The following is a 15,206-nucleotide window of genomic DNA, read 5'->3' as shown; positions in this document are numbered from 1 at the left end:
ACAGACCATATATTTTAAATCACAATCTATGATTGTGCATATCAAAATACCTGCAGAGAATTTAAGAATCCTGTGACTTTTAGCCAACTTCTGACAGACTTAACTCTGAAGCTTTCTTAGCAAAAGTAGGAAGGAAACCAAATAATACTGTAAGCACACCATCTCCCACAATATGAATCTGTTTAAAATTAAGACCATAAAAACTCAAGAATGAGATGTAAGTCTAGCTCTGTAATTTCCAAAAATGTTGAACTCAAGCTGCACACAAGAAAACATCACACTGGCGAACTTTAAATGTAGGGCACAAACCTGACAAAAAAGAATAACAGAAAGATATATAGGTCATACCTCAACAAATGCCACGAACATTTTTTTCAGAGACAGGAATCATTTAAAATCATTTGTTAATTTAGGGGTGCCTGGGTGGCTCAGATGGTTAACTGTCGGACTCCTGATTTCAGCTCAGGTCGTGATATCAGGGTTGTGAGATCGAGTCTCATGTGGGGCTCTGCACTGAGTGCAGAGGGAGAATCTTTAGCTGGCTCTGCACTGAGTGCAGCTAAAAGATTGTCCCTCTCCCTTTCCCTCTGCCCCTGCTCTTTCTCTCTAAAATAAAGCAATAAAATCTTCAAAAAAATAAAATAATAAAAAAATAAAATGACTTGTTAATTTAGATATTAGCTCAGAAGGGCTTTTTTGGTGTTTGTTTGTTTGTTTGTTTGTTTGTTTGTTTTTAAAGATTTTTTTATTTATTCGACAGAGATAGAGACAGCCAGCGAGAGAGGGAACACAAGCAGGGGGAGTGGGAGAGGAAGAAGCAGGCTCATAGCGGAGGAGTCTGATGTGGGGCCCCATAACACAAGGCCGGCACCACGACCTGAAGGCAACGCGGGCGCTTAACCGCTGTGCCACCCAGGCGCCCCTCTTTTGTTTTTTTGATCAGAGAGAGAGAGCAGGGTGCACAAGCAGGGAGAACGGCAAGCAGAGGGAGAAGCAGGCTCCTTGCTGAGCAAGGAGCCCAATGTGGGACAGGATCCCAGGACTCTGGGATCATGACCTGAGCCAAAGGCAGATGCTTAACTGACTGAGCCACCCAGGCGTCCCACCTTATAAGTGTTTCACTGGGAAAAAAGAAAGGGGATAGATGAAAGTACTTTTAAATATGCAGAGGAAAATTTGTGTATTACTTTGCTAATACATAAATTATTATATCATGTTATTTTATATTTTATACTGAGGATAAGACTAGTTTAAAACAGGTTTGTTCAACACATCTACTACTTGAAAACAACAAATATGATTTGGGTGTTTAACAAACATTAAGGAAATGATGACCCTTAGACCACCAAGAAAGAGAAGAGATGCATAAAGCAAGCCGACCGACCTAAAAGATGGGTCTATTAGCTTAGATTAGTTTAGTCCATTTCTGTTAGCTTAGTCTATCTGCTGACAGCCACAATTTCCAAGCATTAAACTTAAACTCGTCAACTGGTAGAGCTCTTAGCTCTGAATAGAATGGAAGCCTAAGTAGTTTTCTTAATCCACCATAGGCCATCATCTACTACTAAGGCTACACGTATGGATGGGACACTTAGGACCTAAATCCTTTTAACAAACACCAGCTAAAGAAAACTAAACTAGCTGGCCATACAAATGAATCCCTAAGAAAATTCAAAACAAAACAAAAAACTCCATCGAAGTTCCTTCCACATATGGAACTTTTCCCCATACTTCAAATTACTAATCTATGGAGCATTTTTAAGGTAAAAGACCTGAAAACAGTCAGGAAGAGCATATATGGAACTGCATGGCCAAAGAGACAGAGATGGGAAAGCATGAGTTATTACTGGACCATTCTTCTTAGGCGAAAACTACAAGTAATAAGAAGAATAAAGGTAAAAAGGTAGATTGGGGACTTATTATAAGATATTTGGATAAAACACTAGTAAACACATTGCGAGTATTTTGGCGAGGCCTAAAAATTAAAAACATTTCTTTTCAAGACTGAATTCAATTACATAAGGAAAAAAAAGTGTGGTTTTGTTACTAGAAGAAAAAGAAATCAGAAGGTTAGCACAGTGAGCTTGGGTTTGCCAGTGAGTTCACTTTTAATAGTGGCAAAGATATACCCTACTTCAGTTTCCCCCAGAGATATGAATAACTCTTGTATTTACCTTAATTATAACCTTCTTGTAGAAAGCACTCTGAATTAGCACCTTGATTCCAAGGCAATCTGATGTTGTTATAGCCATTTTTTATCTGTCATTTATTGAGTACTGACTGTGTGCCAGATATCCTGCTACCTACTCTACATGGATTATGTTAATAACACCCCAAGAAACTATTCACAAAACCAAAAATTATACAGCTGGCAAAGAACTTATGATGTTCCCAACTTACAGAAAAGGGAAATGAAGAGTACATCAAGTTTCCATGAAAAGTAAGGGCGATATGTATATCAACTGCTTTGTTAAAAACATAAACCAGGGGCGCCTGGGAGGCTCAGACGGTTAAGCGTCTGCCTTTGGCTCAGGTCATGATCCCAGGGTCCTGGGATGATCGAGCCCCACATGGGCTCCCTGCTCAGCGGGGAGCCTGCTTCTCCCTCTGCCTGCTCCCCCCCTGCTTGAGCGCTCTCTCTCTTTCTCTCTCTGTCAAATAAATAAATAAAATCTATTTTTAAAAAAATTTAAAAAGCGTAAACCACCTAAAATTGTTGCCAGGACTGAGAATACAAAAAACAGTAGCGAGCAAGAGCATATACAGAGAGCATGAATCCACTATAATAATATCCAAGCCACAAGACATAACCATTTCTTGCAATTTTCCCCTAAAAACAGAAAGAACAAAATAGCAGCTGTGAAATCACCCAGACTACTAAAAAAAGGTTTCGGCATCTCTTAAAAACCAAACCAAAACACCTATCTCCTAATCAGCAGCAGGTGCCAAAAAACGACAAGTCCCCACAGACTAGGCATTCATGGTAGGGCACAGTTAGAGGAACAACAGGATGACAGTGGCTATCATGTGGCCAGAAACCAATCCGTCAGCAATTTGTTGCACGTGAGATCACTTTCTCTCCAGAGAACGCGCGTTCCTGGGGCGGAGGGACCTGGTCTGGCAAGCCCCCGCCCGGAACCATCGCCGGGTGGTGCCTCTCGGAGCGCGAGCCTACATCCAGCCTCCCCACAGGTAGAAGCAGCCCAGCAAGCGGGAGGAAATATTTCCAAGCCGACAGATGCAGGAACTGAAAAAGAGGTCACGATGCTGAGAGAATAGATTTAACCCTTTGGTCACTGGGAACCGCGAAGGCTAAGGGGAGCGCGGCAGAGCCCTCGGGGTCGGAGGACTCTTTCAGTGGGGCGGGTGTCTCTGGCGGGAAGGCCTCAACAGTCCTTCCAGGGCTCCCTCCAGCCCTCAGCCCGTGCCGGACTTCTCCAGACAGCCCAGCCACCTCGTCACGGAGAAACTGCTCTGCGGCTGCACCCAACACCTTCGCCGCCCGGAACCCGCAATCCTCCTCCATTTGGTTTCCTTCCAAGGCTCCTGCCCGTGGACAGTGATTGGCAGACCTCGTCAAAAACAGACCCCAAGCCCAACTTTGCAACGCTCCCTCGGCGCAGCCCCCGCCTCTTTCTGCTCAGGCCGGCCGCGTCCCGGCTGCAGCCCCTCAACCTCCGGCGCGCGGAGGCCCCGGAGCCCGCGCCCCCGGCCCGGGGCCTGCGGGGGGCTGCAGACAAAGAGGCTGCGGCGCCGCCGCGGCCGCCAGGACCGTCCCCTCGGGGACAGCTCCGCGCCCCCCAACCCCGCTAGCGCGCCGCAGCCGCCTCGCCTCACCGGTGGCCCCCGGGGCCCGGGCTCCCGAGCCCGCCGCTGCAGCCGCCCGACGAACAATGGCAGGAGAAGGCGCCGGCGCCGAGACTCGGGCCCTCTGCGGCTCGCGGGCCCGCCGGCTGCTGGCGGACTGACTGACTAACCCACCGGCGGAGGGAGGGAGGGAGCGAGCGAGTGAGCGAGTGAGCGAGTGAGCGAGTGAGCGAGCGAGCGAGCAAGCGAGCAAGCAGGCGGCCCCGGCGCGCGCCCTCCCGCCTTCCCTCCGTGAGGCGAGGCCGCCGGGCCCGCAGCCAGCCAGCCCGCGCGCGCCCCTCCCCCTCCGTTCGCCACAACATTGTAGTAAATTTCTATTGGACGGAGACTGAGGGAGGGAGGGGGCCGGGCCCGCGGCCCGTCAGCCCATTGGCTGAGGACAAGTTCTGGGCTCCTCTAGTTTCCCCCGTCCTCTAGGCCGGTAAGGGCCGGGGAGGGGAAGGAAAAAGAGGGGAAAAGGCAAGGGGCTGGCCGCGTGTGCGCAAGCGCAAGTCGAACTCGCTCTGGAGTCCGGGTGTTCCCGGCCCCTGCAGCACCCACGTGGGGATTGAGGCAGCTAGTGCCCAGGACCGAGGTGAGGCCCCTTCCGCCGGGAGGAGGCCCAGGTAAGAGGCCGAGATTTGAAAGCCTCAAGGAAAGCCCAGTCTGCTGCCTGCCGACTGCCCACTAATGCACTTCGTGACCTTGGGTAAGTCACTCAGCTTCTCTGGGTCTCAGTTTCCCCATCTACTAACTTGATGGTCTCTAGGCACCATTCACACCCTGACGTTCGTGGAGCCTTACCTCTCTGGCTGCTGTGTAAGGCCCGAAACGGAAGCTGAATGTTGTGGCCACGCCAAGATTTTACTTGTCTTTTGCATTTAAGGGTCTCCTAATTCTACCCTGGCACCCTCAAAATCATAAAAACCTAGCTTCCGAGGTCTGCGCTCCAGCTGAACTTAGGGTTGCTCTGATAGTTAGCCTGATGTGCCTTTATTTCCTTTCAGAAGTTTCAGGGGCCCCTTGACCCTTCACACTCCCTGCCAGGCTTAACTCTAAAAAGGCTGGGACCCCACAGAGCAGAATGAAGGCTCATGTTTTAAGCATGGTCCCTACAAGGTAAGACAGGTTCTGGTATTCCCATTCTAGAGATGAAAACACTGAGGCAGAGAGGCTTAGACCTGCCAGGATAAGAAGCCAGGCCAACTGACATCAGAACCTGCCTGTGCCATCTTCACTGGCTCCCGGTATCTGACCACAGCCCCTCTCCCATCCACAGCTCAGCCTCTAGAAACAGACACCTGGGTTCAGTTCTCAGCCTCCAGCCCTCCCTCATTGTGTGGACTTCTCTGTGTCTGTTTCTAACCCCCATAAAAGGGGATAATGATAGTTCTACCTCATAAGAGTTATTGTAAGAATTAAATCAGTTAAAATATGTAAAGGGCTTAGAACAGCGCGTAGCTCATAGTAAGATCTACATAAGTGTTCATTATTACTGCTATTCGGAGACTAAAATATGGACTGAGAGGTGTGGAGCAGGCTGACATAATAACATGTTTGTTAAGCTCTCAATTGTTGTCAGCAGTGAGCTGAGCACATTGCATGAATTATCTGTTTGAAACATCCTAAGTGAGCCACTTGAGGACTACCTGACTACCTTATCTAAAACAGCCTCCACCCACACACCCTTGCCCTGCTTTTTTTTTTTTTTTAAGATTTTATTTTTAAGTAATCTCTACACCCAACATGGGGCTCAAACTCACAACCCCAACACCAAGAGTCACATGCTCTACTAACTGAGCAAGCCAGGCACCACCCCCCTTTTATTTTGAGATTTTATTTTCACCTCGCCCTGCTTTAATTTGCTTCATAGTCCTGCTACCTGACTTTCTATATATTTATTTATTGCTCCTCTCAATACAGTGTTGCAGTTTAGATCCCCTAAATGACAAGCTCCAAGAGGACAGGGATTGTGCTCCTCTTATTCATCTTCCAGAACAGTGCATACTCAATAAATATTTGTTGAACAAGTGAACAAATTATCCCCATTTTATATATAAGGAAGCTGAAGCTTAGTAAGGTCAGGTGACTTGGCCGGGGTCATTCTGCGTACTCGAGGTGAAGCACCTACTCTTGAATATTCTGGTCCCCTGCCTCAGGTTCTCAGGTTAAGGCATACATTTGATTCAGGGAGCTCTCTACCCTACCATGTCTGTGCCTCAGAGGCTTCCTCCATATCAGACCTGGAAATCTGGTACCATGAAGGATAAATCCTGAAGATCGATCACCAAATGCCTCGCCATGACCACTATGTTATCCAGCAAATTCAGACTCATAAAAACCAAGAGTCTCTATGCCATGAAGTGCTAGCCAATGACACATCGTATTTAAAAAGGCTTGTTTGGATGAATGGAGTGTGTAGTACTTAGCAGTCATCTCCCTGAAGAAAGGCAGGGGTCTCAGGCTAAGAAAAAAATAGCTAAACGAAGGCAGGTCTAAACCACTCATATTCAGAGTGCTCTGCAACACCACGCCAAAAACTGTTGGCACGGGCTTTAGAATCACAAACACCTGAAGTCCAGTCTTCGCTTGCACTTCACAGCCTGGAGTTGAAAGGGCTTTGTAAACTCTAAAGGACTATCATGCATGACTGGTTTTGTTATCAAGTTATAAGCCATCACCTATTAGGCGAAGTGCTCAACCCCTCAGCGTCGCTGGGCCCACCCCATAGTAGGCAGTCGGGGGATAAGTAATGCCCAGTCTGAAGGCAGAGAAACGACCCAAACTACTCGTAGGCATGTGCCCAGCTGCCCTCTCAGAAGAGGCCTCTGCAAACCAGACATCCAGTGCCAGTTCGCCCTGCAGAGGCAGCTCCTGGGTCCCCAGGGTCAAGGTCCCAAGCACCATCCCTGAGGCTAATTTTCTAGGCAGAAACTCAGCTCCCTGCCTGCCTGCTTCATGCTCACATCTGGGTGGCGGTTGTGCCATACTCCAAGCCCCAGGACGGGGTCTCTAGGGGCCATCTCTAGCCCGCCTGCCAGCTGAGCCCGCCACTGCCTCCTCCACCACCCCTCCTGTTCCTTCCTGGGGAATACAGGCCCTGCTAGCTGCCTGTCAGCCCCTGGAGCGGTCAAGGGCACTAAGAAAAAAAAAAGAAAGAAAGAAAAAAGACAGCTTGAAAGGGTCCTAATCCTTTCCCACTGCAAACTGAGCTCAAACACCAGCTGCACAGAAGAGGGCGAAATGAGGTGGTGAAATTGGGTGGTGACCGGTGGGGAAGGCCAGGGACAGTAGCTGGGGCCTCCGATGACCTGGAAGAAATGAGGTTGGAGACAGTGGGGGTAGAATGGGGGAAACAGTTGGAGTCTGAACCATTCCCAAATCTGGGACGCGGGCGGATTAGGGACACAGCTGGCCTTACACCCCAGTGATGGGGCTCATGGAAAACATTTGTCTGTTGTGCGGGGTGGCAAGAGATGAAGAGGGTTTTGAAAAGCTGGGCCTGCCAGCAAAGTGTTCTGAATGGTCACTAAAGAATAAAAACCCATCCTGGTAACAAAACTACATGAAGTAGAGTTGTCTTTTCCATCCTGCCCATGGTCATAAAATTGCAGTCATTTCAGACCTTTTAAACACAAATGATAAACAGGCTATGATAAGGAAAATTACTGTTTATATAGTGCTATGCCTTTCTAGGCAATTATTTTTAGTAGTAGTACTTGAATTATTCGTAGAAAATATAGTTAAATAAGGGGCGCCTGGCTGGCTCGGTCAGTGGAGCGTGCGACTCTTGGTCTCAGGGTTGTGAGTTTGAGCCCCGGGTTGGGTATAGAGATTGCTTAAAAATAAAATCTTTATTAAAAAAAGAAAGAAAGAAAATATAGTTAAATAAGAAGAAAAAAATTTAAATCACCATAAGATCATCAATCAGAAATAGTTACCATCAATATTTTGGTGGTGGACTTCCCTTCTAGTACCTTCTCTTACACATATACTTTTTTTTTATGTATATGAAATTAAGTCATACGAAACTGCTGATTTTATAAGTTAAAAATAGTCAAACAGGGGGCGCCTGGGTGGCACAGCGGTTAAGCGTCTGCCTTCGGCTCAGGGCGTGATCCCGGCGTTATGGGTTCAAGCCCCACATCAGGCTCCTCTGCTATGAGCCTGCTTCTTCCTCTCCCACTCCCCCTGCTTGTGTTCCCTCTCTCGCTGGCTGTCTCTATCTCTGTCAAATAAATAAATAAAATCTTTAAAAAAAAAAAATAGTCAAACAGCAGCTACTGCGTATCGTTCAACCTAATGCTTTTTTTTCAAACTTAAATCATACTGTTTTGGAACTGAGTTTTTCTACCTCATAACATATTGTGACATTTGCATCACCATTTTTAATAGTACCCTCAAATGGATATACCATAATTTGGTTAACCTAGATGTCCAACATTTAGGTTTAATGCCCATCTTTATCTCTTTTACTCAACAAACATCTTTTTATCTAAGCATACCTATGATTATTTTTTTTTAGGATGCATTGACTGCAGCATTTTTTTTTTTTAATTATTGCATACAAGGCTGCCCTTCTGGTCATTTTTGAGATAAAGGCCAAAGAAATCAGCCTATGCAGTAATTTTATACAATACCTTGTCTTTTGCATTTGAAAACACAGAGCATGCTTTGACCTCTGTGACACAGTACACTTTGCTTGCAAAAATTGCATTAAGCTTGGCCCTAAAGCCCAGTAAGAACAAAAAATGTGACTGAAACACATACATTGGAGTTGGCAAGTTCTGTCCTTTCTGCTGTGAAAACACTCCAAGAAACAAGGGGCCGAAGGGAAGGAAGTTGAAAATGTAAGAGGACCCAGTAGATGGTAGCTAAGACACTCCTCTAGGCTTTTCAATTCACAAAATGTTAGAATTGGATAGGCCCTTAGAGACCATCAAGCCCAAGCTGCTAACTTTTAAACATTGGGAAACGGGTGCAGAAACCGGAAGGACTTGTCCAAAGTCACACAGCACAGATGGCAGAGCCCGAACTTGAAGGCAAGTCTTCTGACCCCTACTACAGGATTCTGTTCCCTGCCTTCCGCCCAGCCCACCTACATTTCCTTTCCAAAGCTGCAGGCCAAGTCATATAAACCTAGGAATGTCGGAGCTGCAAGGGCCCTTAGAGATAATTTGTTAATAAGAATAATGACAACTGCATTTATTAGGTATTTACTAAGTGCAGAGCACATACTAAGTACTTCATATGCATTTATTGCGTTAAGCCTCAGAGCGATCCTACAAAGTAATATTACCCTCAACTGCAGTTGAAAAACCACAGCCCTTGGGGCGCCTGGGTGGCTCAGTCGTTAAGCTTCTGCCTTCAGTTCAGGGCGTGATTCCCGCATTCTGGGATCGAGCCCCGCATCAGGTTCCTCAGCTGGAAGCCTGCTTCTTCCTCTCCCACTCCCCCTGCTTGTGTTCCCTCTTTCACTGGCTATCTCTCTCTCTCTCTGTCAAATAAATAAATAAAATCTTTAAAAAGAAAAAAAGAAAAACCACAGCCCAGAAATGTGAGCTATTTTGCCCAACATCACACAGCTTAAACCAGGTCTGTCTGATACCACTGTCCCCTGCTACTTTCACATCACTCTCAGAAAAGCAGTTTGGAAATGACATGAATGAGCAACGCCAACCTCTGTCCCAAGACCCCAGGGAAAGGCTGTTGTGGCTGCTTCTGACTATAGCCCTAGGACATTCAAGGAGGGGACACAAGGATCTGGCCTCCCGTGACCCTCCCCAACCCCCTTGTCTCGCCAGCTGGAGTGGGCCTAATGACCCTGATCCAGCAAAGCCTCCAGCTCACTCAAGCTTAACCCATTAATTCTCTCTCCCCAGGGCCACGTACCCTCTAGGTCTAGAGGGTGTCCCAAGAAACAGGGGGAGAGACTGAGTGCCACCAGCTAGCGGAGCCCCTTCTAGAACTGGTGAAGTCAGCCTGGCCCAACCCTCACGGAGGAGAGGGCAGAGGAGGAGCCACAGGGAAGCAGGCAGGACCGAGCACCTCTTTCGTGTAGGCACTGGGGGTCGCGGAATGAATCAGAAGAGTCCCGAACAATAAGGACAGTGACCATTACCGTCATCCCATAAAAGGGTGATGGCAAGAAGAGGTAAAAGGAGTATGGGCTTTTGAGGCAGGCAGACCTGGGTTCACATCAAAGTTCCACCACTGAGATACTATGGGAGTCTATGCAGTCCCTTCTCCTCTCGGCCTCGTCTATAATATGCAGAAACGTGTGCCAAACACTGTGTACCAAGTACTTTTATATACAGTACGTCAGTGAACCTTCACAATAGTCCCTGGAGGAAGGCATGACTGTAATTCCCATTTTACAGATGAGGAAGCTCAACACTTATCCAAGATCACCCAGCTAAGAAGTGGCCAAGTTCAGGTTCAAATCCACATCCGGCTGGCTTTACGGCCAGTACTCTTCTTACGGTTTACAGATTGCTCGCATTTCTACCACGGTCAGGGTACTCGTACCAGCAAGGATGGTATAAGGTACTCATCAGGTGCCTGCATTCTCTTGGTTAATTTTCACAACCACCCTGTGGAGTGGGTACTATTTTCACCCCATTTTATAGCTTTGGAGCTGAAGTCAGAGCGATGAGGCAGTTTGCCCAGTGTCATGGAGCTAGGAAGGGGCAGAGTTGGGAAACCAAGTTTGTCTGACTCCAGAACCCTATCCTTTGCCCACTCCACTATCCCGCCTCTCTTGCCAGTGAGGCCAAGGAGGTGTCTCTATCTCTGACAGATGAGAAGGCTGAGGCCTAGCAAGAGGTCGTGATGTGTCTATGGTGACCCAAAACCAAGCAGCTAAGCAGGGACTTAAACCCAGGGCCCTGAGTCTTCAACCCAGGGTTACTTCCCCCACCCATAATACTGAGTCCTGAGCACCAGAAAATGCCCCTGTCCACTCGATATTGGGAAACCTTATGCCTAGCTCCCCCAGGGGGGTTGGAGAACCCCTTCCCTACCAGGCCAGGCATAGAGAGCTGAGGGTGTGGAGGAGAATCTTAGCAGGATACTACCTGGGGAAGACAGCGGTTGTCCCGGTTACCCAGCTGCCTGGAGCTTTGGACACCTCTGTCTTGGTCTGCCTAAGCCATGCACCCATAGCTGGGAAGGGGGTAGTTCCAGAGGAAGCTGCACGAGGCCTGGGCTTCCCCGGCTGGCACAGCTCTCTGCTGTGATTGCTGCTAAAAAACAGAAGGCTCAATCCTCTGGGCCTACGTGCTAATTACCGATAATGACATAATAACTAATGTGGGCCCAACAGCCAAACAGCCCCAACTAGAAATTCTGCATAGCTCAGGCTTGGGAACAAAAGATTTGGGCACTCCAACTGAAACTGATCCCCTGGCAGAAAATGTCAGAAGCAAAGGGCTTTAGGGATGACCCAGCCAAAGTATTATCTGGCAAAAATGGAGAGTTTGATGGCCACTCCTACAATTACTTAGTGAGAACTATTTATCTGCATAGCATAATGCCAGACCAGAGAGAAGAGGCTTCATTTTTTTCATTAATTCACTCCACAAATGTTTATTTAGCACCTACTATGAGCCAAACACTCTTCTAGGTGCTGGGGATATAACACTGAACAAGAGAGATAAAAATCACTGTCATCACTGAGCTTACCGTTCCAATAGGGGGAACAAACAATAAAGAAACGTTCGCGAAAATACAGTACGTCAAAGAATGATAAGTGCTATGGAGAGAAAAAAATGGGCCTGGAGGGAAGATAGGGAATGCTCGTGTCGCGGCAGGAAATGGTGTTACCATTTTAAACAAGACAGGAAGGGTCTTACTGAGAAGGTGACATTTAAACAAAAAAAAAAAAAAATTAAGGACATGAGAGAGCAAGTCATGCAAGTATTTGGGGGTAGAGAGTTCCAGGCCGAGTGAACAGCAAGTGCAAAGGCCCTGGGGTGGAAGTGTGCCTAGAATATTCAAGGACTTGTCTGAGATCATAGACCCAGTGATTAACAGAGCGGAGAGAGGAAAGGAATCATACACGGACTGATCACCCATTGTGTACTCGAACTGTCTTAAGCCTTAGGACAACTCTGGAGGTAAAGATTATGCTCACCATCTCACCATTTCCCAGATGAGGGATCAAGACCCAAAGGAGAGGAGTAACTGACCCACATGGCACAGCTAGAATGGGCAGGTCTACCTGACCCCTCCCTGCTTCTCTTCTCTGTGTCCTCCCCATGCAAATCCTACGTATTTGTTGAGTGAATGAATGAATGATCGAATGAATTTCTCAAGCCCTGCAGACCGGCCTTCTTGTCTCTACTAATCATAGAATAATAACAACAACAACAGTAATTCCAATGTGCTGGCTGTGGACTGAGTATTTTACCTGAATTACCTAATTTAGCCCCCCTTAGGTAATCTTAAGAGAAGGTGCTAATATTTTTCCCATTTTATTAGAGAGAAAACTAAAGCTCACGGAGGAAGAATTCGCTAGAGGTCCCACAGTTGGTAAATGGTGACGCCGGGATTTAAACCGAGGTCTGTCAGCTCGCAAATCCCTTCTTTTAATCCTATAATATTAGTAGAAACCTCTGACATCAATCCGTCGCCTTCCTTTTACAAACCAGAAAACGGAGGCTCAGCGAGGGCAGGTGAAGAGCTGGGGAGGGGTGCAGCCTTCCAGCCCCCGGTCTGGCATCCCTGCTACTCCACCACATGGGGGCTGTGGACCAGCTTTTTTCTTCTAGGCCTGCCTATTTCCCTACCTCTGCAGAAGTCTTCGCGTCACCCCAGCCCCCAGAGGACAGTTCAGGGAGCACACCCTCCATCTCGGGCCCCCCAGCCTAGGCCTGGGTAATCCAAGACCCTTCGACTCTGCTGTCCCAAAGTGCTTGCAGTGGCATTACCCAGAGGCAGGCAGAAGGGAAACTGTCCTCATGTGGCTCCTGGAAGAGAGACGGTGCAGGCTAGGTGCCAGGAGGGCAGGATGGGCTGGGGGCAGGGGCCAAAACCAGGCCTAGGGTGAGGCTAGAGTGTTCCAGCCAACCGAAGAGGGGGAGCGGGGGAGGAGGATAAAAGATGCTGAGCCTCTGGCTTTGAAACGGGTTCACTGGGTGTCATTTGTTCAACAAGAAACTGTATCAAGTCCCTAGACTGGGAAGAGGCAGGAAGAAGAAGGTTCTTAGAGGCAGCATGCATAATAGCATTAACACTACATACTGACCACTGAACCCTCACAGTGCTCAGCACTGGACTAAGGGCTTTATCCACATCGTTGCCAGTCCTCACAGTAAAATCAGCCCCATTTTACAGCAGAGGAAACTGAGGCTCAGAAAAGTGAAGTGACAGCCAAGGTTCCCATACCACACCCATTCGTAGGGTAGTGCAAAAAGGGTCTGGAGACCTGGGTCCCTGCTGTGTGACCTTGCACCGTCAGCCACCCACTCTGATTTGAGGTTCCTACATCTGTACGACCAGGGACTTGGTCAGCAGCCTCTACTGTAAACTCCACGAGGCTCAGGGATCCAGTTCTGCCCAGACTGTGGGGCCTCCCATAGATACGGGACATCACACTTACTCTTCTCTCCGTCACCCAGAAAAAAAAAGGGGGGGGCCTGGTTATCAGCTTCCAGGGGAAAAAAAATAAAGCCACAGATTTCCAAAATATTTGTCCCTGTTTCAAGGCTGCTGCTGGCTTTGGCCTCCAGCCAGGAAGGGGCCACTGGGGTGGGGAGGTGGGGGGAGCCCAGGCCTCAAGACTGAGAGTCCTTGGGCCTGAGGCCAAGGGGGGCAAGGGGCAGATGGGGGTGAGCTGGGCAGTGGGCCAGGACCCCTCTGGAGATTTGGGCTTGTTTCTTAATCCTTTCCTCCCTTTGTTGGCCAGAGCCAGCTGCCAGGAGAGGCGGGGGAAGTAAGCGGGTGGGACCAAAGAGATTGAGGACTCCAAATACCGAGGACTGAACTGGAGCCCCTTTTTATGGTTGCCCATTGCATGCAGACACTGTGCAAGGCCACTGGTGAGGATTACCTCATTGAAGCCACTGCCCCCCCTGTAACGAGGGCCTGCCGTCCCCATTTTACTGAGGTGAAAAGTGGCGCAGAGAGGGCAGGTGATGAGGGCCGGCCACATGGCTCATAAGCAGCAGAGCTGGCAGGGAGCCCAGGTTGTTGACTCCCCAGAGAGGCAGCCACTGGGACTGACTAGGGTGGGGGTGGAGGAGATGGGGAAAGAGCGGCGAGTAGGGTGGAAAGGGCCCTAGCAGTCCCAGGAGAGCAGGCAGTTGACGGTGATCACCTCCAAAGTGACCGTCCCCAAAGCCCTGCACGACCTAGGCCCTACTCCGCTGCCCAGCCTCCTCTCCCATCACAGCATCACCTCGCCCTTTCTGTTCCAGCCATACCAAACTACATTGCATACGGGCGCGGGCGTGCCCTGAGCACATTATGTGGATTTAAGCCTTCACACATGCTGTTCCCCATGCTTACAAAGTTGTTCCCTCCACTGCCCGCCTAGAGAGCTCTTACTCATGTTTCAAATCCCAGCTCAGATACCTGATGCCTAGAAAGAGTTAACCCCCCACTCAGCTGGGCTCACTCAGAGTGCTTCGTGCTTCCTGAGCGGCAGGAACCCCTCAGAACCCAGCACAAACTCAGTGCTGGATAAATGTTTGTCTCTAGACATTGCGTTTTATCACTGAATCTGTGAGGCAGGCAAAACAGGTTCTCTTGTCCTCTCTCTCAAGGCGCGGAAAAGGAGGGCAAGAGAGAGGGAATGACTTCCAGAAGTCACGCATTCAGTGACACTGGTAGAGCTATAAGCCAGGCCTTCTCTGCACCACGCAGCCTCTGCCTGGCCCCCACCCCAAAGAGTTCTCTCAACCCTGCCAGACCAGACAGGGTCCCCGGAAGTGACCTCCAAGGCAGGAATGGGGGGCATGGGCCCTGGTGGCCTGAGATCTTGCCCAAGCGTCCAGCTCAGGCATTACGGCTGCCTGGAGGAACTGAGGCCAAAGGTGACAAAAACAGACAAGTCGCTTTACCCCCGAACCCAGCTCTGGTTCCTCCTTTTGGACATGTGCCTCAGCCAGAGACCCCAGCAGGCCCCATCACCCCACAGACCCTAGGCCCTCTCTGTCACCTCTTGCGTCTCCTGCCTGCCCATGGCAGTCCACGATCACATCCTGCTGGCTCGGGTCCTAAATAGACCTCACACCCACCCACCGTGCTCCCCATCTCACGGCTCAGCCCCAGCTGCATCTCAGCGTCTCTCAGCCACACAGCCGCCCCTGCCTCTCCCCTCCCGTTTGTCCTCCGCGTCAAGCGATCCTCCCAAAACA

At 49.0% G+C, this 15,206-nt stretch overlaps 1 protein-coding gene across 6 annotated transcripts in view; it reads right to left on the bottom strand.

Moving 5' to 3' along the window:
• Positions 1-15,206, bottom strand: part of EPB41 (erythrocyte membrane protein band 4.1) — a 192,485-nt gene that overhangs the window by 169,532 nt on the left and 7,747 nt on the right. The window contains exon 1 of one of the 6 annotated variants that reach the window (XM_040619138.1): positions 3,838-4,098. The exons of the other annotated variants lie outside the window; for them this stretch is intronic. The gene's annotated coding sequence lies outside the window, so the exon portion shown is untranslated. Of the gene's footprint in view, positions 1-3,837; positions 4,099-15,206 lie in introns of those variants that run through there. 6 annotated transcript variants of the gene reach the window in all.

This window comes from Ursus maritimus, unplaced genomic scaffold, assembly GCF_017311325.1.
Source record: "Ursus maritimus isolate PB19 unplaced genomic scaffold, ASM1731132v1 scaffold_32, whole genome shotgun sequence".
Taxonomy (NCBI): Eukaryota; Metazoa; Chordata; class Mammalia; order Carnivora; family Ursidae; genus Ursus; species Ursus maritimus.
Note: the sequence above shows the minus strand (reverse complement) of the source record. Positions and strands in the feature narration are given on the sequence as shown.